Source organism: Mastacembelus armatus, chromosome 1 (genome assembly GCF_900324485.2).
Source record: "Mastacembelus armatus chromosome 1, fMasArm1.2, whole genome shotgun sequence".
In the NCBI taxonomy this organism is placed as follows: Eukaryota; Metazoa; Chordata; class Actinopteri; order Synbranchiformes; family Mastacembelidae; genus Mastacembelus; species Mastacembelus armatus.
Window position 1 is genome coordinate 13,029,355 of NC_046633.1, and position 27,264 is coordinate 13,056,618.

Here is a 27,264-nt window from a genome sequence, read left to right on the forward strand (position 1 = left end):
TTTCTGCAGAAAATCTGGTATGATAGCGAGGAACCATCCATCCATAATACTTTGGATGGTGTGGCTCTCATCTTTAGAAATATGGCTGACTTTATTACGCAACCTGAAGTTTGACAATCCAGAGTGGGGAATGGGATGCAGAGACTCTCTTCAGTTTCTGAAGTCAGTTTCAATTAAGTTTATTTTTATAGCACCGAAATCACAATAAAATTTTCTCAAAGCACTTTACAAATCCTTTATGAGCAAGCACTTGTGAGAGTGGAGAGGAAAAATTCCCTCTAACAGAAGAACCCTCTAGCAGGACAAGGAGAAGAGAGGAGAGGAGAAGAGAGGAAAAGAATGGTGAGCTTGGTGCATTATAGGAAGTCCTCAAGCCTACAGCAGCATAACTAAGGGATGGTTCAGGATCTCTTGAGCTTAACTATAAACGTTGTCAAAAAAGAAGGTTTTAAGTCTAATCTTGAAAGTACAGAGAGTGTCTGCTTCCTGAACGCCGACTGGGAGCTGGTTCCACAGGAGAGGAGCTTGATAGCTAAAGGCTCTGCCTCCCATTCTACTTTTAGAAACTCTGGGAACCACAAGTAGACCTGTACTCTGAGAGCGAAGTGGTCTATTGGGATAATATGGTACTATGAGGTCTTTAAGGTATGAAGGAGCTTGATCATGAAGGGATTTGTATGTGAGAAGAAGGATTTTTCTATTCTGTATTTTACAGGGAGCCACTGAAGAGAAGCTAATATAGGAGAAATATGATCTTTCCTGTCTAGGCTGCAGCATTCTGTAATAACTGGAGGCTTTTTATGGAGTTACTGGGACATCCTGATAATGACGAGTTATAGCCTTGAACTAACAAATGCATGAACCAGTTTTTCTGCATTGTTTTGAGACCGCATGATGAGTGTGACTGTGTGCAACGTAGTGACTGTTCTGGTGCACCCCAAATTTTCTTTTTTGATCAGCACAAGGTCATCATCGCTTGATGAGGAATCCATTTTTTGTAGCGTGACCTTTTAGAAGCTGTAGTCGCATATCTTTACGTTGCATTTGATGTGAATATCTGTGATGTGTTTAATTTGCCTCCAATTTTTTTGCTTTTTCAAGACATTTACCAATGTCATTCCTGTGTGTAAAGGCCTTAAGAGTGAGGCTCTCAAATGAGCTATAAGTATGTTTGGGTTGAGGGTTTAATAAATAAGCTTGAGTAGAAGATTGCTGCTACTCCTCCGCCTTGACCTGTGCTGCAAGGAACATGAGAATAAAACTTGAAACTAACCTAAAACCAACTGTTAACTCTCAGACAGGAGCATGAAAAATGAGGTAGCCAAAATGTCCTCTCTTTGCCACAGTTTCCTTATTCTGATAGAATTAAGGGTCCTCACAAAAATACAAGTACAAGGATGCAAACACACACACACACTAATTCACATTTCAGAGGAATTTCAATAATCCCCTCAAACCATAACCATGTACCTATGCGTATGTGCTTACACTCACCTGTATAAACTGAAAGTTGCATATTTGCGTGTAATGACAAAACTAAATCATGTGCATACATTTACACACACCACACCGTCTCACACACAGACAGACACATTGGTCTTACTATATCCTAAATGTGAGGACACTCATTTACCTAATGCGGGGCCCAGCCCCTTACTCTAACAAAAACCTAAATCTAACCTCAACGTAAAACTAAATCTAAACCTTCAAAGAGCCCTTTGAAGTGACAAGGACCAGCCAAACTAAAATTTGTCCACACAACCATCAAAAGACATGTACACACACTTTAAAATAAAAAGAAAAACACGTTCTGATGAGGGCAGTGTAAAGTTGTGTTTTTATCTCCATGCCTCAGTAGGGGGCAGAGAACTAGCTGGCACTGCAACACACACACACACTTACAAAGCAGCTGATGAGTTGTGTGGCAGATATATGGACTGGAATGTGACCATAAAAATAGTGCAGAATTTCTTTGAGCTTTCCCTGCACAGAAACTAGCATGGAGTAAGAGTGGGGGCAGCAAAAAGGGAGAAATTGGTTTCAGAAATGGCTGGAGAAGGGATGTTGAAAAGCTCTCAGGATGGTCTCTGTTGGTCTTCATGGTGTGAATGTACTGTAATGTGTGGGAAGTATTCCAGTCTTGACAACTGATGCTCATTTTACATGTCATATGAATGTGACTGACATCCTTTAGTTTTTATTAACTGAGTGATGTTACGAGTCTTATCACTAATCTCACAGGACCAGACGAACATGTGAAGACAACACTGAACACCTACTTAGCAAATTGTCAGTTTAATTGTTAGATCACGCATTAAATGGTAGCCTGGAAGATTGGACATTTAAAATTAATTCTTCTGTGGAAGTATTTTTAATAACCAAAACGTTTTTCCTCCTGTAACATCTCCAGGATAGATGTTATTATTTTGAGTCAAGGAGTAGAACATCACTGATTGTGCGGCCAATATACTGTGAAATATACAGTGAAATTAAACTTTGCACACAATCTTGCTTCATGAATTATTCTCAGTTCGAAACACTTGATCCATGTGCAGCTCTCCTGCTTTGCCATAAAATGTAGCTGAAAAGATATATTTGTTGCATTGCATGTAACCAATATCTTATAAAGTCAGTTACAGAAACCAGACAAACAAAAATAAAAATAATGAGCAAAACTGCATTCCATTTGTTTATTCTTTGTCAACACCAACAGTGTCAAAAGCATTAGTCAGGTTACTGGTTCAACTTTTCCAGGCACACTGTGAAATTCTGCTGGTCTTCACCTGTGGTTTAGAATACTTCCGTTATGTCATTTTCATGCTGTAAAGCCTGGCCCCCTACCTTTGTGTGTATGTGCGTGTGTTTCTGCTCTGGCCAGTAGATTGATTATCCAGACAGGGCATAAAAGCTGGGTGGCCTTCTATTAGCCTGGTGTCTCCTCCACTCAAGATCTGGGCCTTGGTCACCTGATCCTCATAAAAACAAGTTTGTTAGCTACTCTGAAGATAACAAGGTGCGTGTCTGTGTGTATGTGTGCCCATGTGTGTGAATTCTTTTATCATTCTGTGAAGGATGTAATGGTGTTTCTTTTGATATCATAGTGTATTTATATGAGTATTAAACATATTTAATATGAACTATGCTGCTTTTCATCTGTAAAAGAAATGTCTATGTTGCACTTCCAGACAATGACAATGTAATGCTACTATTTCCATGCAAATGTGTAAGGTGGAGGTGATGTGGTAGTGAAGGAGAGACGTAGGACCCAAGTGCAGGACACTCAAACATTTATTATGCCTGGATCCCCCAGGCTCAGGCATATACACAATACACCAACTGCTGTCTAGGCAACTGTAACTCCGCCGCTCTGCGTCTAAACATAATCTGCCACACAGCGTCTAACAAAAGGGAAATCCCTCACAAACGGGTGCTAACATAAGCATGCATCAGTCAATGCCCCAACAAAGGACACAGAGATATCTATATAGACTCGAAACAAAAGACTAATTAAACCCAGGTGAAACTTACTCTGTGTCACTGAAACCTGGCTGCAGCAGGATGAATATGTCAGTCTGAATGAATCAACCCCCCTCAGTCATAAAAATTGTCATGTTCCTTGAAGCACAGGTCGAGGTGGAGCAGTAGCTGCAATCTTCCACTCAAACTTATTATTAAACTTTCATCCTCAGAACAGTTATAACTCATTTGAGAGCCTCACTCTTATCCTCTCATATCCAAACTGGAAAACACAAAAACCAGTTCTATTTGTTATTGTGTACCCTCCACCTGTCCCTTACTCCGAGTTTTTAACTGAATTTCCAGACTTCCTGTCTGATGTAGTGCTTAGTTCAGATAAAGTCATTATAGTGGGAGATTTTAACATTGATGTAGATGTTGAAAATGATAGCCTCAGCACTGCATTTAATTCAATATTAGATTAAACTGGTTTCACTCAAAATGTTAATAAACCCACCCACTGTTTCAATCACACCCTTGATCTTGTTCTGACATATGGCATCAAAATTGAACATTTAATAGTTTTCCCCCAAAATCCTATTTTGTCAGATCATTCTTTAATAACTTTTGAATTTAAGATAATGGATCATGCAACATTCGTAAGAAAATTCCACTACAGTAGATGTTTATCTGACAATGCTGTTAATAAATTTAAGAAAATGATTCCATCTTTATTTACATCTATGCCATGTGCCAACACAGTGGAGGGCAGCTGCCTCAATCCTACTCCCTACCAAATTGATCATGTTGTTGACAGTGCTGTAGCCTCACTGTGTGAAACTCTTGATACTGTGGCCCCTCTGAAAAAGAAGTTAGTGAATCAGAGGAGATTAGCTCCATGGTACAGTTCACATATCCGTACCTTAAAGCAGGCATCACGAAGGCTGGAAAGGAAGTGGCGTTCCACAAATTTAGAGGAATTTTATCTAACCTGGAAAAACAGTCTATTAACATGTAAAAAATCTCTCTGTAAAGCCAGAACTGCACACTATTCATCACTAATAGTGGAAAATAAGAACAATCCCAGGTTTCTTTTCAGCACTGTAGCCAGACTGACAAAAGGTCACAGCTCTGTTGAGCCCAGTGTTCCCTTAGCTCTCAGCAGTGATGACTTCATGAGTTTCTTTACAAATAACTACTAGAGATAAAATTCATCAGATGCTTTCTATAGCTGCCATAAATGAATCTTCTACTACAGTAGCTCTTGAATCATCAGTAAGACCTCAGCTATGTTTCATTCAATTCAATTTTATTTGTATAGCACCAAATCACAATACAAACCATCTCAAGGCACTTTATAAGCACACTTTACACACTTTACACTTTACTAGCTAGCTAAGCCAACTGGTAGGCTAACGAGCGCTAAGTCTGGAAATAGCAATAAATACCAGTCAAAATAAAAAGGAACTTGACTAGTACCAGAATGTTTAAAAGTCCTTCCTACTCTTTACAGTTTGTCCATGGATGATGATCTTTTGTGGATACACCCCAGACCTTTAGGGGGCCTAGCCACTAATGAAAATGAAACCTTCCAAAAGTGTACAATTTACTAAGGTAAACCACATACTTCAATGGATAACAATTAATACATTAATAAATTAATTAAATAAATGTATACATTAATTTTTGAAATGTTATTTTAATTTACAACAGTAACATTCTAGAATTTGCACCTCAGCAGGAGGCAGCAAAGTCTAGTAGCTCATAAAATTTTCACTCTTTTTTGACATATTTTTTGACAACTACTGTCCTACTTTGCTGTATACATATAACGATTAACTAAAGGGCAATATTACAATGAATAATAAATATTATCTCAAATGAGCTGCCTGGGTCACTCAAGTTCAGGTTGTCCAAAAAAGAAAGATGTTGTTTTAGCACACATACATCTAGCTGATGTCAACCCAGTATATGAAGTTAAATAGGCAAGATGTAGCAATTAGAGCATTTTTGCGAATTGGCAGTTTGTTGCAGAGACGTTGACATTTTATCAAAAATGCAGACCAGATGATGTTTCAACAATGAATCATAGCTATATCATATTCCATACAAGGTGTACTGCATGGATAATTTTAAGTAATATGTGTATCACCACAATGTGATTTAGACCACACATCCATTAAGGTGACCCCTGCCTAACACAGTAATACTAGATGACACTAACACTGGCTATTTCTGTGTCCTAATTGGCTCTTCAAACATTGACTTGTCCAGTCAGATTTAGGGACAGGATGAGGGTGACACACAGACAAACTGGCAGCACAATTACAATAATAACATTACTACTACAGCTATTTGTGTGTGTGTGTGTGTGTGTGTGTGTGTGTGCGTGTTTGTGTGAGTATGTGCAGTGCAGCTTTAAGCTATTACTAGGCTTTTGAGGATCTTTTTTTTTTCTCTGACCTGAGTGGTGTCTGCAACACTCACCCTGCATTTCTGCAAGTGACAGCAGCAGCATCCATATAAGAGAAAACCTTCTAAATACTGCAACACAAACGTGTTTACATTTTTGTGCCTAATGATTTTCTCTGCAGTATTATTGACTGTCATCTGCACTTCATCATCATCATTATCTTTACCCACTTATCTACTCAAGCTCAGGTCCTCTACCAGAGGCCTGGGAGCTTAAGGGGCCTGTGCTGTATCTTAGCCGTTCCTAGGACCTCACTCTCCTGAACAGAGATGTCAGATGTTATTCCTGGGACCTGATGGAGCCAGATTGGGGGTTATAGACACATGTATTCCAGTTACCATGTCAACCACTGTTGCCTTCAACTTCCATATCTTTTCCAGTTCTTCTTTTAGACATTAGTGTTTCTCAAGTTTCCTATGTTGTTTCTCTCTGATGTTACCAACCATGTGGGATTGTTACATCTATCAATATGGCCTTGTTCTCCTGTTCGTCCACTGGTTAGCCATTAACATTTGTCTTTCAGTCCAGCTTTATCCAGCCACTGGTAGGCTTTTTCAATAATAGCCTGTTACGATGAGCTCTGCTAGGGTGAATGTAAGTAACAATAAATCATTTACAGATTGAAAAGAACTCAAGAAAGGAGGTTTAACTATACCACCACAATATCAGGTTCTACTGCCTAATTTTGATATGTAACAAAAAAAGAAAGAAAAGGGAAGAAAATAAGTCCAAGTTTTCTCCCGTGTGACTATAGGTGTCTCAGTTAACTACAAGTCACACAACTACTAGTATATCATACTAAGTGACAGCACACGAGAGACACAGAGCTGTTGACAGCTGATCCCGGCCGCCCCGGCTGGCTGAAGGTGTGGTTTTTTATCCAGACTGGCAATGGCAGGTGGACGCGCTTGAGTGGTACGGAGTGGAGTTCTAGACCAACCAACGAAGCATCAGATGGGAGCCAATTGGGTCAAGGCAGCAAAGCAGGCCACCACTCAGAAACTGGAGCTCGCAGAGAAGTATTTGCATAAAGCAACTGGAGTACACACACCTTGATGGGACACAGGACATAGGAATGGTGGGCACAGCCAATTCTTCTATCTGCCGATGGCACATACCTTGCAGGAGTTTTTCCTTCCATTCCTTCCATGAAGGGTCTTTGGTCCTTTTCCATCTACTCAGTTTTCTTCTGCTTGAGGTATTCACTAAGCACATCATCATATGGGGCCATCTTAGTGATGTTAGTCATGCATCTTAGCAGTTTGGTCCTGGATAGTGGTTCTGATACTCACTAGTCCTCAGCCTCCTTGGTTCCGCTTAGTGTACAGTCTCAGGATGCTGGATTTGGGGTGAAACCTTCCAAGTATTGAGGAGCTTCCTTGTCTTGATGTCTGACTACCTTCCCTCTTCTTGTTACCATCCGACTATACTTATCCAATCTGAATGACATTCCAATGTTGATGCTGTAGAATGTAGTGAAATTGATCAGTGGGTCGATGTCTCATTCATTCCTGGCCTACAGCTTGATATCATCCATGTAGGGGAAGTGGCTGATGGTTGCAACATTCGTCCATAACCACTTTTGATGATGATCTCGCTGAGGGGGTTCAGACCTATGGAGAACAGCAGCGGGGACATGCATCTCTTTGGTGGATACCACACTTAACCCTCTGGGGTCTAAGGGTGTTTAGGGCCCCTGGGAAAGTTTTGACATGGCCTGACAGTTGCTTTTACACAAATTAATGTCTAAAGTCTGATAACACTGTAATCAGCACAAACTGGGCTACAATAATATGTGAGCAGCATGTTTATACATGATTGTGTTTCTGTGAAAACAGAATTTATGCATGGTTACTGAAAACCTAAAATTTTTAAGTCACTGAAATAAGACCATAAAACACATACGGAACAAGACTTTTGAACACTGGATCTTGTAGCCTAGAGTATTTGCTTCAAAATGATGTGAAAATCATCTTGTTCAATCATCCACAGAAAACAATACACTGACTTTTCGAAGGCCCTTTTTTTGTACAAAGGGCATATGCAAGAAGGCATGCATGATCATGAAAAATCATGTGATTCACCTGAGAAGACCTGCATAATGAGCCTTTCAGTCAGGAATGTGGCTGAGAGGGAATTGCTCATCAAGAATTATATCCTCCTCTGGGTCCAGTCGCTCTTCAAAATGCAAATGTGCATCATCTGAGTCGCATTCTTCCTCTGAGGACAAAGTAAACTCTTCGTTGCTGTCCAGAACCATTCAAAGTGCTTCTTCACCCATGTAATGTGCAATCATCCGAACTCGCAGAAAAAGTAAGTCAATTATGTGATGAAGTTTGACGTTTTATGCTATTTCTCAGGGGCATATAGATAGTTACCTGGCTCACCTCAGATCATTCCCATATGAACAGTATGCTCAGTGCGAGGTGGGATCACATTAGCTGTAATGAGGTGAGACAGGAGAAACTGTACCACTGCTTACTTTCATACAGATTACATAAAAAGAGATTATTTTCAACTTGAATTGTTTCATTTAAAAGACGACATTTCAAGCTTTCTATACATATATTTTTCATGTCTTTGAGGCAAGTATTTGCTGAGATTCAGGTTGTTTTATTTATGTCTGTGAAGAGAGGTGAGACAGAGAAGACAGAGTGCACACTGTCTGCTTTCTTTATTTTACAAAAGCACATCATTTTGTTGTTTTGTTATTATGAGTGTATACAAATAAAAGTAGACCCTTTACAGATTTGAATGATATACTGCTCTTATCTGTAAGATCAAAACTGACAGAGTAATTTAAATTATTTTCAGAATATCAGGAGAAGATGCTACAGAATGCACCGGTGCGTTTGTCTACCCCAGAGGGTTAATAGTGACTTGTGCAGTTGACCTCTTGGTTTGTTGAGTTTTTTAATAAGGCTCTTAATGTCCTATTGATGTTGTACAATTTCAAGCATTCGATGATCCATGTGTGTGGAATTGAGTCGTAGGCTGTCTTGTGGTCAATCCAGTGCACAGCTTGGTCTGTCTGGTCTTGCAGTCTCAGGTGGTGTTTTACCTGGAGTTGATGCAAGTTGGTGCTTAGCCTCTCTGGTGTTTCTACTTGTTCCTTTCTGGGCCCGCTCATGTATTGATCCATGTGCCTACTCATCTTATCTGCTATGATGCCTGAAAGGAGCTTCCAGGTTGTGCAGAGGCAGGTTAACATATGTTAACCATATATAGTCCCACCTTAAGAAATATCTGAAATTTGGACATTTTAATTCAGCCACAGCTGAAATGATCAAACCTGACTGTCTAGAAGAAGTTGTAGCAAGGTTTTTGTTGATGAACGTGCAGACAGATCTTTGCATGTTGTGACACTATGTGACACTGCTCAGCAGCTTGGTGGGTCCATGCAAAATCATTGTTTGCCTTCAGATGCTGGGGTCTCTTGTCTTGGTTTTCTTTGTTGCACATGGACTTGCATCAACTCCTAGCTGTACATCTAAATATCATATAGTATAAGGTCATATTATCAAACATAAGAATTTGGTATTGGGGTTGTATGCTTTCCACCAGACATTACTGTACACTGTTGCTTCAACCATCCAGTAAGACCCAGTGTTCCGTATGTACAACAAATAAAAATACTCTAAGTAAGTTATATTTATTTTTTTATTTCCACTATTATTCAGTCTAAATAAAAACCTAGAAATGTTGTGCAACAATATATACTGTCAATTCTATGTTTCTCAACATATTTTTCCTGTTTTTTTTTTCATCAGTAGCTATAATGATCAAAATAAAACTTAGTCCCGCTATCTCCATACACCCAACAGGAAAGCTGTCTACTGTTTGGTTTGGTTAAGGTTGGCATAGTGCTGTGAGAAGGATGGCCATTATCACCTTTTCCTGTTTGTGACATCAATGGATATGATATCAAGACTGGGCAGGGCTGGGCAGCATTCAATTTGATAACAGGGTGGCATGTCTGTTGTTTGTAGAAAATGGTTTTATTAAACCACAAATAGTATAAACCTTAGGGAGTCAGTTGTTTTAAAAATTCAGTTCTCACTACCTGGTGTCCCCATTTTTTACACCTTTGACCTTGCTGGAAATGAGATCTGAATGCATGAATGAATAAGTTCAATTGTTTGGTCCTATTTCCGGTTTCTATGGAAAGGGCTAGATTGCTTTGGTTTGAATTCAAGATGTGACTTCTCTCTAAAGCCATATACTCGTGAGTTTTGATTGCCTATCTCTCTACATGGGTGGAACTGCACTGATATATTCACCCAGGGGACAAGGCCACATACAGTGAGTCTTTTTGTGTCTGCAGGCTACATGTTAATAATGAACACTAACGAAGAGAAATGATCCTTTTAGCTTCCAGACCACTGTATGGACTGCACAAAAGACACACACACTGGACACGTATCTCATCAGTGTGTGAATGGCTACTCAGTGACATTTTGGGTCTTTGTCTGTCAAAGAGATAAGACACTTGGACACTAATCACTGCTGTGGAGCTGCCACACAGCACAATAGGCAGCAGTGTGTGCATGTGTGTGTGTCATGGTGGTCTGGTGATTCTTTCATGAACTAATGAGGTAAGCAACAACATGCCTGAGGCCATGTTGGAGACAAAACACACACAGTCACAGAAGCTGGCCTAAATATAGTTATTTTTTGAGATGTCAGATTTCATTGGAGTGAATCATAGGGTCAAACAGAGTTAACCTCACTGATGGTGAACCAGTGTTTATTAGTGATATTCCTTATACCTTACTCTTTAAAACACTCTTGTTTATAATATAGGTATACATATAAACCTTATGACAGATGCATATGATGTTGCGTTCATGGAAGCTGTTACAACTTGGTTTGTAACAAAATTTCAATACAGCAGTAATTTATACATACAGGTTACTGTTCTTTTAGTAAACTTTAAATTATGCTACTCTGTGTGCCACAAAATTGCATGTGAGTTACTGATTTGTTCATGTAGCCCAGACCCACCAATGCTAAAGGTTAGGAGGTGATAAATGTTTTAATAGTGATAAATAATGTTTTAGGAGAAAGATTAAATTGGACATTACACTAGACAACAAAGGACACTGGAAAACAGATATTTATGTATAATCATTTTCTGATTGATATTTTTGATTCAGGTGTCTACTTTAAAAGGTTGACCTGCTTTATAGTTCATACAATACAATACACATTATTTTCCTCACATTGTCCATTTATTCAGCACCAGCCGTCATCCCCTTAGGAACCACCTACCAATTCCAGACATGGTTCCTGATCTCTGTAGGTGGTCTCTGAACTCTGCTAGCCAAGTTTAGCTCTACTGTCACTATGAAAATCACTGCAGTAATCACTTCAAAACAAAAACTTCAATACAAAAAATATACTATTAGGTTGATGGTTTTGCCAGTCCTCCTGAAGGACCATGACTGTTCCCAGCAGGGCCAATCCAAGGAACTCTAGAAACCAAATGTCATGAAAATCCATAACTGCATAGAGACCATGTCTGTCCTAAACCACTTAAGTTATACAGTGCCAAGAAAAAGCCTGTGAACAGCCTGTGGATTAACTAGTTTTCTGCATTCATTTGCCATATGAAGTGATCTTGGTTGTGTTCCAGAAAGCAGGTTTGACTTAACCCTGAGATGGGAAAATCTGTATTTAGGGGTCCAGAAGAGCTGATCAGTTAGTTCAACCAACTTTGTGTCTTTAACAGTTGGTCAGAGATGAAAAAGTGGTGGGATGTGACTAAGTTTATTCACTTATGTGTAATCCAATGGACCAAAAGTGCACATGACAGCAGCTCAAAATGAAATACAAGAACATCATGCAAGACATACTGTATAGGCTCACTTTTATAACCTCATATGTTTTAAGCATATTTGACACATTCAGTGGCTTTCATTCCAAATGATGATTACAATCCTCCTGCTTGACATTATATTTCGTATTTATTCTTAGCATTTCAACTTTATTGTCAACCTGCAAAATAAAAAAAAAAAATCCCTGGTGTCTCTAATATTGTGCTGTGCTGGTTTGATGGCAAACCTTGAAGTCTGCCAGGAGGTGATCTGATTAACAAATTGACAGTTGTTCCAAAAGGCCTATCCACACAGTGCTAGCGTAATAAGGGACTGTGCAGCCTATAGATTTTATACTTAACTGAGGATAAATCCACATTGTACAAGCGAGGAGAGATTGATGTCCTTACACTGACTAGTTCATTAAAAAAATTCACATCAGTAAAGATAAATTATTGCCTTCTGTCTAATCTGGAATTTTATCTGCTTCTCACGATCCAAATTTCTGAAAATCAATTTGTTCCCATCAGCACTTCAATATGAACTGTATGAATGAGGAAATTCAATTAACTGTCTGACAGTTTCTGTCAGTTTCTGTCAGTTAACTGTCTTGACACAAAGGAGGAGACAGAAACTCAGAGCATCTTGTAGACATTTGCCAGTGAGCATCTTGGTTTCAGAAAGTATCATAGTACCAAGTTTAAATAATCTGTGTTTCTGGAACAGAAAGAGAGTTTCCCTCGACTCATATACACTAGGGCAGCAGGATTTTAATCACAGACAGGAAGAGACTGGACAAACTTATTAACAGAGCCAACTCTGTACTATGGTAGACAATGTGTGATTTAGTATGTTTAGTGAAATATACAATAAAAAGTTACAACACAGCCTGGCAAGGTTGCAGCCCTAACATCAGCTGATGCAGATGATGACACCAATGATGTTGCTCCTGATGCTGAAATTTACAGTTTCTGCAGCTGTAAGCTGGCTGAAAAATTCAAGAGCAACATTATGCTCATGGATACTAAATTTGCAAGCCTTTCTTGCAAATGTCTTATTATGTGTTGCCCCAACCAAATGGTTTTTTTGTTGCGAGTGATGGAATATCTTCAGGTATGGAATAACTTCCATTAGTGGAATGACAGTGGATCCTGTTAGTCTTTTCTCCTCTGAAAGCTCTACAGTGACATCATCAAGGTTGACAAAAGTACTAATACCACATGTTGCTATATTCTTCAGAGGTCAGAGGAGAGCGGGCAGAGTGGTTCAAGATGATAGAAAGGCAATGCTAACTCAAATAACCACTTGTTGCAGCCAAGGCATGCAGAATACCATTTCTGAATGCACAACACATCAAACCTTGGAGCAGATGGGCTTCAGCAGCAGGTCCCATTCCTGTCAGCTAAGAACAGGAAATGAGGCTACAGTTTGCACAGTTTCACCAGAGTCGTACAATAGAAGATTGGAAAAACGCTGCCTGGTCTGATGTGTCTCGATTTCAGCTGCAACATTCAGATGGTAGGGTCAGAATTTGGGATAAACAGCATGAAAGCATGTATCCATCCGGCTTTGTATCAGTGGTTCCAGCTGGTGATGGTGGTGTAATGATGTGGGGGATATTTTCTTGGCACACTTTGGGCCCTTTAGTATTAATTGAGCATTGTTTAAATGCCACAGCCTACCTGAGTATTGTTGCTGACCATGTCCATTCCTTTATGAGCACAGTGTACCCATCTTCCAATGGCTACTTCCAGCAGGATAATGCAAAATCTGCAGCAACTGCATGATGTTATGATGTCAATATTGACCAAAATGTTTCCAACACCTTGTTGAATCTATGCCATTAAGAATTAAAGCAGTTCTGAAGGTAAAAGGGTGTCCCACCCAGTACTAGTAAGGTTTATATATACAACAAAACACACATATATATATATACACACAAAATTGTTGGGACCCTTCCATTAAAGAAAGAAAAACCCACAATGGTCACTGAAATACCTTGAAACTGGCAAAAATAATAAATTAAAAGTTTGCTGAAAATTAACTAATGAAAAGCAGACATTGCTTTTGAATAGTAGTTCAACAGAAGCATTTAAAGAAACAAACTAATGAAACTAGCCTGGACAAAAATAATGGTACACTTTGGCTCAAACAGCGACGGATGGTGTGATCTGACACCGATGGAACTTGACCTTGGAGTTCAACTCTACTCTCTTTGGAAATTTTTCTGGGCTCCAGACTCAAGTTCACACCTTGAGTCTTACTTTTTTCCTCACTTCTAACTTGACTTCACATGGTCCAAGCAGGTCCAATGTTGTGTATACAAATGGTCTGACTGGCCGTGTATGCTCTGGTGGAAGGTCACTCATAATTTGCTAACACTTTTGCTCTGTCTTTTCTACACACAGTTATTCAGTTGTCAAACAACATCTGTTTAGCTAATTTTCATCCCTTTAATATTCAAGACTTTTTCCTCATCCTCAGCAGTGTTCCTGCTATTTATTCATGTTTTGTTTTTGGGCTTCTCAAACTTTAAGTGTGGGAATGCATGGCAGGAGTGTGTTAGAGAAATTAAAAATGTTTACCCTCAAGTTACCTAATCCAGCTTACTTTAGTATAACTGAAACAGTGCTGAATAGGGCCTATTGTGTATTGTGGAAATATAATTTTTCTCATAATGAGAACAGTTTGCACTAACCTTGCCTATTTGATAAGGGCCCAGATGTCTTTCTGTGGGAAATTACCTCCCTTTTGTGTTACCATTAAAACTGATGTGTTGGGCTGCAAGCAGCCAGTGACTCTCATGCTGTACCAAAGTGCTTTGTGACTGTTACTCCTTGCAAGTAAAACTTCTATTTAATCTTACCGAAGTTTGTCCTCTATTTGTCTATTTGTTAAAGAATTTACCTAACAAACTTGGAGGCTCGTCCGGGATCGCAACATCTCCTCTTCCTTCCAGGTTTGAACCTACAAACCATGCACGGGGGGAGTCTAAGACTCCTGACTGAAAGTCCTCCGCCCCGGTCCCATAAGAGAACGGTTTTTAGCATTGAGAGGCTGGGCTCTGCTGTGAGGGGAGAGGAGTGACGTGATTGAATTTTGAAAAGAGAGACCAGAGACGGACTCCTGTAAGATAAGAGGAATTTTATAAGTGAATAAGTGAATTGAGTAGGGACTTAAAACAGAGAGAAATTATTGAGTTTTGTGTGAAGGGAGTCTCTGGGAGTTTCTGGCTCTCTAGGAGCCCCAGGTGGGTCCTGGTTCGTTGAGGTCATGCAAGCTGAGTACAGTCTCAGTGGATTACTGGCTCATATCAGGCTGAGGGGTTAGCAGCGAAATGCCAGCTAAAAATATCAGGACTTGAGTTATGAAATTCAATCAAAACCAGAATTTGTGTGGCCTCGGGGACACTGGCTCAAACGAATTCTGGTAAAACCAAGCAGGGCTCTCAGGAAATCAGAAACTCGGGATGAACCCATAAAGCGGTCTGTGGGAGACCCAAAGTAAAATAACCCGGCGGTCTGTGGGAGACCCGAAACAAAAAGAACCCTGGTGCACTTTTTGACATGCTACGCAGGTGAAGAAGTGCTTCATATGTTCCAGACAGCCACAAATAGTTTATTTTGTCCTCAGAGGAAAAACATGACTCAAATGACGAACGTTTGGATCTGCATTGTATTGCACTAATTCCCTCTCAACCACATTCCTGACTGAAAGGCTCATTTTGCAGGTCTTTGTGCAGGTCTTCTGCCACCAGGTATCTGGCACCTAAGGTCTTGTTTTCATCCTTATTCTTTTGGTTTAAGTATAAAGACCTTGTCTTTTTCTTTTCTCTCGCTCAGGACTTTCAGGTGCCTGCTGGCCCCTTCCATTTTGCTCACACCAGACTCAAGGTTTAAGGTTGAATCCACCAGCTATTAGAATCACTCAACCTTCTCTGTGCTTTTGTCAAGACTTTTCAGGCCATTGTAAGAAATCAGGACATCATCCACATAGCTATCTTCTTCTAAGATCCTATACTAATCTTCTACTGTAAGTGGGAAAACATTGGATTCTACTGGCAGCATATTTATTCAACCACACCAAATTGGGCATTTTTTTGATGTCACCTAAAGCTGTGTCAGTTTTAGTGTGTCAGTGCCAATTGACTCTCTCAAATTAAACAGCCAATTAAGTATATGTAGTGTACTACTACACTATGTGTCAACCTTTTTGAATCTGCTTCAACAACTTCCTAGCTGCTCCTGAAACTGCAGGAGACACTCCATAGGAAAGAAAAGACGAGCTACGTGTACCGTAAAAATTGCCAAATTACTTGAAAACAGAAAAAATAGAAAAATTAATTGGCATTTACATTTGCTGTGCATTGGATCTAAAATATCCCTCCACTTTCCATTGCTTGGTGTGGATTTTTGAGAGCATTTTTGACAACTAAATGTGATTGTGTCAAAGCTGGTCTCATCCAGGTCTCAGTAATGCCTCAACATGAATAGGGCATTGTTGTTCCTTGACACACAACAAACCCTTCACCTTAGGGGAGGAAATTCTGAAACATCAGCTAGATTTCACACAACCAAAAATTCTACATGAAGGTATAAAAGTAATTTTAATACCATTAAAAGCTCAGACAATGAGGATTACAATAAAGCTTATATAATCTGTAAATCATGGCAGATGTCATATTGTTGTTCTTTCATTCGGACAATTCAGTGACAACTGCAAATAAATTAAGAATTAACATCGACTTAACATGATGTGTAGTGATCACAGTACTAATGTCTCTTTAAGACGAAGATATCAGTGCCAAAGTGCCAAGTGGCATGAAAGTGATTGTATTTTTAGTATATTTCAGTATTTGTACTAATTCTAGTAATTTATTAATCTATAGCTGCTGGACAATCTGAACTTCTATCTATCTGTCTATCTATCTATCTGTCTATCTATCTATCTATCTATCTATCTATCTATCTATCTATCTATCTATCTATCTATCTATTTTCATGCACATTACTTTGAGCACTAAAAAAGTGGGCCATATTCAGCTTATTACTCAAAAGAAACCTAAAAATGGATAAAACATTTCATTTCAACGACTTGTTGACATATTCTACATTTTGTAAGACAGGAAACATAGCAATGATGGTACAAATGACTGAGTGGCATACTAGTAGTTTTAGCATGTTTAGAAGCCTGAACATACAGTTTAACATGCAGTGCAATGGGAGAGATGTGCCTCCAAGCAGCTGTGCTTCAAAGCTTATACAGTGCTGACAGTGGCATACACTTTACAAACCAACACAAAACACAGAGGGACTTCATCCTGTTTTGTTATTTTAAAACTTATACTTTAATCAAGTCATTAGTATAGCATAAAATTACACTTAGGTAGAAGTAAAATATATTTAGGCTACAGTTTTGGGTAATTTATGTTCAGTGTGTTACCTGATAATTTTGTGGTTCACTCTTTAACACTGCAGTGGTGGTGAACTCTTATCTGTCTTATATGTTAGCTATTTTTGTGCTTTGTTGAAACATGCTATCTTTGCGCCTCAATCACAGATATATATTTGTGAATATAATGCTAACACCAACTTATTGTCATGAAGTGAGTTTTCGGTTTTGGGTTATGGACTTTTATATTGATGCCTGAGTTCCTGTTTCTGACCTGTGTAGTGATAGGTAGATTTATGTTTGTTAGTAAGATTAGTTTCACCTGTGTTTTATTAGTCCTTGGTTTCCAATGTATGTATATATACCCCCTTATTTCATTTGTTGGAGCATGAATGTGACGTTACTAGTGTTATGTTCATTCATATCACTAAAGGAGGGGGCTCTGCGCCTTCTCCTTCACCACTACCACCACCACCACCAACCACCAGCATCATAACAGAATGCTCCAAAAGTTCATGGACCCAGCGGACGCTGCTAAGGGGATTGCAGAGAAGGAGTACACCTCGGGGTTCCTTCGTGTTCTGACCTCCACGGAGCTGCCGACAGTCACGTGGAGGCACTCACCTTTGACTTCCCGGCTGGAGGAGGTTGTGAGGCAGCGGCGGTTCCCTGTTTCCCTGTTTCGCCGCCTCCCACCTGCCCGGCGTCTCCCCTTCCCCAAGCCCAGACAGAGGTGCCTAGCGCAGCTCCAGCTCCCGCGGCCATCTCACCAGTCACCCACCCACCTGGACTTTGGGGCCACTTGTTTCCAGTTTCGGGGCAGGGATGAGCAGCCTTCTCTCTGAACAATGTCATTCTATAAAAAAAGATGACCAATGTGCCAGTGACATTAATGTGCTTCTAATTTATATTCAATCTACGCATTAAGTTAATTGAAATATATGTTTGACCATATTTATGAAAATCAGTTTTTCAGACATTTGTAACTTGCATACTGTGCATTCAGAGTATTCAGACCCTTCACATTTTTATTTTCTAATCAAGGTGTAGAAACATCTCAGCAAAGCTCGAGAAATGGGAGGCACCTGAGCTAATTTTCACATGTTGTTGAAAAGGGTCTGAGTACTTCTGTAAATGACATTTCAGTTTTTATCTTAATAAATTTAAACACATTTGTAAAATTCTGTTTTCACTCTGTCATTATGGAACACTGAGTGTAGCTCAATGAAAGAATTATTTTAAACAATTGTATCAGGCTGCAACATAACTGAAAAGTGAAGGGGTCTGAATACTTACCGTACAAAACCATGTTGTGATGTAGGCCACTAGTAACTAAAATGTAAACTGGACCTAGGAGCACAGGCAAACAGCTTTGCCACAATTCTGTGTGAAGTAAATATAAGAGCTGCTGGACAATCTGAATTTTCCCCCATGGGGGGTTGAATAAAGTATCTATTTGGCAACACCCTCAATTTTTATAGCTATTTTAAAGGTCAGATTTTACACTGGCCTTTTGATTTAGTCAGCTTCATCAAAATCACTTTAAAGATTTTTATTAATCTTTATTCAAAATGCTGCTTTACATTTTAAATTTGACATATCACATTTTTAGTGCAAAATACACACATCTTATGGTTGCAACAATCCCAATTCTGTTGTCCAGTGAGCTGAAAAGGCCTGCTGGATTTACTCATGTCATTTGTAAATAATACAGAACTCTGGCTTAGAGAGGGTAAATTTATCTAAATTGAGTTACAAACACTTACACGTTAAGTATTTAATATCAGATGATGCAATGCCACATTGGTGTCCAAAAATGTGTTTTACCTAATCTAAGATCATAATAAAGCTGATTTTCAGTAGGATGTAAATACACTTATCAAAACTACTATGAACAGCATTATATTCTTCCAAATAGAAGAGCAGATAGAAAAGCTGCAGAAGCTTTATGACTCCATGTACACACACACATATGTGGGGCTGTGAGGTCATTAGAGGTCATTAGCAGTACTGGTGCTGTGCTGTGCCATGAGGTCAGACTGCTAATTACATTGGCCTTAAAATGAGACAGTACAACACACACACAGGCCCCATACAGTAGCCCTATACAGCAGGATAGAATGGATAATGTGATTCTGATAATGACTTGACATCAAACATGAAACATGACTCAATATATCAGGCCACCAAGGAAGAGATATAGAAAAAAACGAAAAAAAGAAAGACAAAAGGGAAGAAAGAAAATAAATTTAAAAATAAATTATATAAGAGTCGTACAGTGACTATGCAATACAAACAACCCAAAGAACTTAGTTCTGTCTGTCAAATCCTAATTATTGAGAATCTTTGATCACACCAGATTATGGCTTCGTGTTCATTGTAGCTCTTTGAACATGTTTTTCACACTGAATACCAGAGGCAGTGGCACTGAGAAAAAGACAGGAGGCAGAGCTGGAGGTAGCAGAGCTGAAGTTGTTGAGGTTCTCTCTGGGAGTGACGAGGATGGATAGGATCAGGAATCAGTACATTAGAGGGACAGCTCATGGTAGATGGTTTGGAGAAAAAGCCAGGGAATCCAGATTGAGATGGTTTGGACATGTTCAGAGGAGGGGACAGTGAATACATTGGTAAAAGGCTGCTGAGGTTAGAGCTGCCAGGAAGGAGGCCTAGAGGAAGACCAAAGAGGAGGTTCTTGGATGTAGTGAAGGAGGACATGAGGATAGTTGGTGTGGGTGAGGAGGATACAGAGGATAGGGTTGAATGGAGGCAGATGATTCGCTGTGGAGACCCCTGAAGGGAGCAGCCGAAAGGAGAAGAAGAAGAAGAAGAAGAATGCTACTAATAGTCATAATAATGATAATTATTATGATTATTATTAGAGTGGATAGAGTAGAGGGAAAAGAACAACAATAAACAATAAATAAACAATGTGCAGGTTGTTGGAGCCAGTAACTGCACAAGATCCAGGACCAGGAACACCTGTAGAAGGTATAGAGGGGGAGAGGACAGAGAGAGAAAACACAAACAATGGGGGAGAGAAGGCAGAAAGTTATACAAGTTAGACATTCAATGGTGGCATATACATGTAAGAAGAGTGGAGATAAGGAGAGAGGAGCTCAGTGCACTGATGGGAAATCCTCCCACACTGAACCATCCCAGAATAACTAAGGGATGGTTCAGGGTCACCTGATCTAGCCCTAATTATAAGTTCAAAAAGGAAAGTTTTAAGTCTAACCTTAGAAGTATAGAGGGTGTCTGCCTCATGAACCCAGACTGGAAGCTGGTTCTATAGGGGAGGCGCTGGTTAGCTAAAGGCTCTGCCTCCCATTCTACTCTTGGAAACTCTGGGTACCACAAGTAGACCTGTACTAGCAAAGTGCTCTATTGGGATGATATGGTATTTTTATTTATAAATTTATATTTATTTATTCAGGCATAACAGAAATTTAAAAAAGAAACAATAAGAATAAATCAATGTGAAGGACAGGGCAAAAGGTGTTTCTAATCTGATCATCGGAGGCAGTACATATACCACAGACCTCCTGCCACACAGCTGTAGGAAGTTTCACTTGTGCTCGCCAATGACTCTTTGTCCCAGCCGCTGACAGAAAAGACGCTATGTGGCTATTCAGCATTGTGACTACCTTAGCCTAGCTGGAGTATTATTGTTAGTTAGCACCAAGACTACTGTAAAGTAATCTTTCTTTTCGTTTTGTTCATAAATCCTCTGTTTGTGCACTTACCTCTGGTCTCCTCTTCTCTGCACACGGTCCACACCCGCGTATCATAACAGAAAAAGTACATGCAACCAATAAAACTACAACACAAACAGAATCAAAATCACCCAACCATTATAAGAAAAATTTTTAAGTTCAGTTTATAATTATTCAAAGAACATATTGTGTCAACTAAATATGTGTAAAAATTCCATAATTTAGCTCCTCTAAATCTAATGGAGAACTAGCTATACCGGTCACCGACCTGGGCAACATGAGATTCTAAGAACTTCTAGTTTAAAGTAGTCATTAAGACCTTGGGTTATACCAGCTGCAGTGGAAAAGGTCTTATCACCATCAACAAATAAATAAAGTAAATCAGAATGTTATTTTTCTCTATTTAACAGTTGATTTGACAGTTTGACAGTTGATTGCGTCCCATGTTTCCTTATCATTTGTGCAAATATCAAATTTAACACTGAAGTATTTCTTCTTAAGTTGATTAACTTTGAAAGTGCATCTACTTTTAATTTGCTGACACAATAGGACAGCAGCTGTTAAAAGCATCATTAAATTTTTCCAGGAAAATATCAAAAGCTTCATTCTGATATAAATCCTCCTAGGTCAACTTGGTAAGCTCAGCTTTCAGTCTTGATATGCAATTTAGATTATTTAACATAATCAGTCCAGTTAAAGAGAAATATTGGAAAATGGTCAGATAAGTCACTATACAAAACTCTGGCTTTAGACCCTTTGTTGAGGTCATTTGTTAATATGTTATATATTACAGTTGCTGATCCTTTGACAACTCTTGTCAGTTTGATCAGAGGTAGGAAAAATGGCAGTGGCCCCCTCCATGACATCCTAAATTATGGACTATTTCAGATCCAGCCTGCAGTATGTCAGGCTGGGGAGATGTGTTTCTGGGACACTGGAATGCAGCACTGGAGCTCCACAGGGGGCTGTTCTTGCTCCCTTTCTGTTCACGTTCTACGCATCAGACTTTATGTATAACTCACTAACATACAGAAATATTCTGATGATACAGCTGTTTTGGCATGTGTGTACAGTGGACAGGAGGAAGAGTACAGAGACCTCTTGGAGGCTTTCACTGACTGGAGCAAAAAGAACTGTGTTCTCCTGAACACTACTAAGACTAAGGAGCTGGTTGTGGATTTCAGGAGATCAAAAGCACTATGCCAGTCAGTCTGCACAGATGGACAGGAGATAGAGGAGACTGTACACACCTGGGGATAGTACATAGTAGGATGAAAAACTGGATTGGTCTACCAATGTGGATGCAGTGTACAGGAAGGGGCAGTTTGGTTCCTTCAGTGTCTGCAGTGACATGCTGTGCATGTTCTATCACACTGTCATGGCAAGTACACTGTTCTATGCTGTTGTCTACTGGGGGAGTGGCATTAGGGACAGGAACTGTAGGTGCCTGGACAAACGTGAAAAAGGCCCGTTCTGTGCTAGGCAAGGGGCTGGACACTCTTAGAACTGTGGTGGAGCAGCAGATGTGGAGGAAGCTGCTTGCTATAATGGACAATGATGAACACCCCCTCCATGACCACCTGACAGGACAGAGTAGCAGCTGCAGTGGGAGACATCTCACTGCACTGCAGAACTGAGAGGTTCAGGAGATTCTTTGTCCCCACAGTCATTAGACTTTTTTAACAGTAACTGTTATGTTTATCTTGTTTATTAAATATAGTGTTATTTCTGTGTATATGTAAATATGAAAGCTGCTGGACAATCTGTAATTCCCCAATGGGGGATGAATAATGTATCGATCTATCTAAATTAGCTATATTGTTCAATATACTATTTCTATGGTCAAATGCAATAACTTTTTTTTCTGAATTTAAAATTAGAAAGTTTGTCGTCATCCAGGTCTTTATGTAATTTAGACATGCTTGAAGTCTAGCTAACTGGTTTATTTCTTAGTAGATACAGTTGAGTGTCATCTGCATAGCAATGGTAATTAATACAGTGCTTCCTAATAAACATAGCCTAATATATAAGGGGGAAGAGAATCAGTCCTAGCACAGAGCCTTGTGGAACTTCATAACTAACTTTCGTGTGTGTAGAAGGCTCTTCATGAACATGAACAAATTGGAATCTGCCTGATAAGATTTGAACCATTTTTTTCTCGGTTCCTTTCTCAGTAATAGGATGCTGTGTATGACACTGTGTAAATGGTTAGCCTATATAGCGACTTAGCAACAGCCTTTTCAAGGATTTTAGAAATAAAAAGTGGGTTGATATTGGTCTTTATCCAGGACTTTTGGATCAGGACAGGGCTTTTTGAATAATAGTTTGATTAGTGCAATCTTAAAAGTCCGAGGCACGTATCCTGGTACTAGAGATAAATTGACCATGTGTAATAAAAATGAGTCAGGATATCTTTGAGCAGTGTAGTCGGGATGGGGTGGCGTGGGATGGGGTCTAAGAGACATCATGATTTAGATGAAGCAACTGCTGACATTCAGTGAGATCTATCGGAAAAGAAGCAGTTTAAACATAAATGAGGTCTTACAGATGATTCAACAGCTACTGTAGTAGAATGTTGTACTATTTACTATTATGCTATATGTTGCAGCTTTATCTCTAATAGTTATGATTTTATTTGTAAAGAAACTCATTCATCACTGCTGGGAGCTAAGTAAACACTGGGCTCAACGGAGCTGTGACTTTTTATCAGCCTGGCTACAGTGCTGAAAAGAAACCTGGGATTGTTCATATTTTCCTCTATTAGTGATGAATAGTATGCAGCTCCGGCATTTTTATATTTTATTAGACTGTTTTTCCAGGCTAGGTTAAAATATCCTCCAAGTTTGTAGAATGCCACTTCCATTCCAGTCTTTGCAATGCCTGCTTTAAGGTACAGTTAGGTCCATATATATTTGGACACTGACACAAGTTTTGTTTTTTTAGCTGTTTACCAAAACATATTCAAAATACAGTTGCGTAATTAATAAGGGCTTAAAGTGCAGACTCTCTGCTGTAATTTGAGGGTATTCACATCAAAATTGGAAGAAAGGTTTAGGAATTACAGCTCCTTAATATGTAGCTGCCTGTTTTTCAAGGGAGTAAAGGTAAAGTAAATTGAAAAGGCAAATTGCCTCAAAAGCTATTTCATGGGCTGCATGGGCTATTCCCTTGGTAATCCATCATCAATTGAGCAGATAAAAGGTCTGGAATTGATTCCAGGTGTGGCATTTCTGTTTGGAAACTGTTGCTGTGAATCCAAACATGCGGTCAAAAGAACTCTCAATGGAAGTGAAACAGACCATCATTAGGATGAAAACACCTCACCTTTTTGACTATGGAGCTACCAGTTATCAGAGTCAGTTTCTCAGCAGGTGTGTCACTGTGGGGAAAATTGGTTAGAAATGTGAACAGGCATGTGATCAGGGATCAAGGATCACCAATTCAGTGATCCTTGTCTCCAAAGCTACCAGAGATGGCACAAACTACAGAGAAATTCCTATTTGCATTACCACCACAAACTGTTCCTGACCCTACTGTTGCATTACAAAGTGTAGCTCCCATTGCCTAGCACCCTGCACACCTGCAAAGAATGCTGGGATAGGTTTGGCCACAAAGGATTCAACAGATGAAGTCTACAGCCTTCGAAAGCCTTGTGGTGATGCTATAAGGTGATCTGCCTTCAAATTCAGCCTTTGGATGATGCAGCCACTGAATTGGGACACTGCTCATGTTTGTTCTGTTTGGTTAATGGCTTAATTTGCTATTGTGGTACAGTTGACCAGACCCTTTGATTCAGAGTCTATGGTCATGCTCTTAGTTTGCTTCCGTGACCTTAAGCTAAATCAATTTTGAAAGTGACACAGTATAGTTGACTCTCTTCAGTGATAATATTAATTTTGCCAGTGCACAGAATTGAAAAGCTGCTCATCTTCTTCTGTTCTGTTCCAAGTAATTAGTGTGAATGCTGATTCAGCAGAATTTTACATTGGTTTCTATGGGAGAAGAATGTTCAGAGGTAGAGTGGTGACATAATCAGCTAGAGTGGGAGAAGCTGTTAAGTTTATTAAAAAATTTTCTCTCGCCGTCACAGCCGCAATTTTGCCTCTTGATACACCATTTTCTGAAAAGTTGTACATAAATTTGGCTGGATTCAATAAATGTGACCACCAAAACCAAGAGACTTATACATTTCTTGTCCTGAGCCTTAATAGGACAGGAGTACCAACCATCAACTGCTCCATTCACGCCCATGTTAAATGAGATCAGGATTTTGCCTGAACCAGGTGGGAGCACGGCATCTTACCTAGTCCATCCAACGTGCACTGCTGGGGCCTTACTGAGCAACCAGCTTGTCTACTTTGTGGGAGGACTGGCATCCTCAAACATATCCTGAGCTGCTGCCCAAGAGCTGTTGCCGATGGTGGTGGCATCGGCCAGACAGGACCAGTCAAGAACAACATTTCTTTTGTCAAAGAGGGTAAAAGAGCGAGGCCAGATAGAAATCCAACAAGGCTGCTCTTTACTGCTCAGGACTGGAGGTTGGAGGCAGATCTAGGCAAGCAGCTGCGGTTTCCACCCCACATCACAGAAACAGTTTTACAATCAGAGATCGTCCTGTGGTCAAACTCGTCAAAGCAGGTCCTCATGATCAAGCTCACTGTGCCATGGGAGGAATAGATGTAGGAGGCCCTTGAGCAGAAGCAAGAGAAAAATGAGGAGCTGAAAATAAGCTGCCCAAGTAAGGCCTGCAAGCCAAGTGTTGGCCCGTGGTGGTGCTGAGGCTTTGGAGGCCAGTCACTCAGCAAAGCCTATATTGTACTCAACCTAGTGGGAGAGTACAACAATTTTTTCGGTCTTCTCTGGTTCCTGAGTTCCCCCATCCTGACTCCTGTTTCCCTGACTCTTTTTCCTGTGAGTGGGTACACTCTTCTGATTCTCCAGGATCTCATCCTGTTCCTGTATTTAGCGTTTTTGCACTGTAACTTCCCTGTGAGTGGACCACACTACACTGCAGTTTCTCTGTCTCCTCCTTGTTCCTGAGACCCCAGGCATCCTGACTCCAGTTTCCTGTGAGTGGGTAACACTCTTCTGATTCTTTCATTCTGTTCCTATATTCAGCGTTGTTGGACTCCCATTTCCCTGCCACACTCTCCCTGGTCTTGGAGTGGAGTGACCACATTCTCCCCTTGACTTCTTCTGGATCCTGTGTTCTGTGTCTCCAGACTCCAGTTCCTGTTTCCCTGGTTCTTTCTCTGGTTCCTGCTTCTCCTAATCCAGCCCCTGCATTCCTGGTTATCCCTGTCACCCTCCTGTATCTCCTCAAGTGTTCCCCATATCTCCTAGTTCAGCCCCTGAGTTTCTGTAACTACTTCAGCTTTAGGTTTTACCCTTTTGTGTTTTAAATAGTCATACGCCTGCAAACTTGGGTCCTAAATAACTTCAAGACAAACCCTAGTGGGGTTGTGTAATACGAATCTAGAACATCTAAAGTGCCTAAAATGTCCGCACAGTATGATATAGCACCCTGCTACTTTGTATAATTGATTTTACAATATAATGCTGTTTAAATATTCAGCTAAACTGCTTGAGCTATTTTTTTATGCCCCAACATTTTCATGTCTTCAATAATGCTTTTATGGTACTAAACCTTTGCTTGTGTATGAACTGATGTGCTACCCAAAAATAGAGTGGGAGAGAAGAGCAATGTTAACTAACTGTGGTGGACTGGGGCAATAAATCAGAGTGTCAGGCTGTTTATTGAAAAGACTGCTGCTGGAACAAGAATTATAAACAGTGTCTGTACTGTGTGTTAACCACAAGGAAATCAATCTATTATATTCTTCTCTATTCTCTTCTCCATAGGCAGGGAATATAAGTGGTATGGTTTTACAATAAACAAACATTTGACAGGAAACGTTGAACCCTCGAATTCTGGCACAAAGTCCATGTGAAGCCATGGCGCAGTCCTAAATAAAATTGTTCTCAGTAATGTGCAAAGGTTTCAGGCACTTTAGATATTTTAGATTCTTATCACACACCATCAGGTGTCAGATTGATCCCAGGTTCATTGCACAGCCCATTGTGCAGAACAAGAAGTCCATAAAGAACCCACTAAAGTTCATGGAGAACAACAACCAGGAGTCCTGCAGCAAAAGGTCTTACTGCCAAAGAGCCCAGATCTGGGCAGTGTGGAATCAGTCGGCGATCATATGAAGAGACAGAAACACTAGGACAGCCTGAATCTACAGAAGAACTGCAGCAGCTTCTCTAAGAGAACTATGTGTAGGTCAAACCAAAGAGAACTGCTGCTTTAAGGGCAAAAGGGAGTGCTGCAAATACTGATTAGATTTAGGTTTTGTTTCATTCACTACATTTGGTATGAAGTTAATTTATAAATGAAAACACAATTTATGTA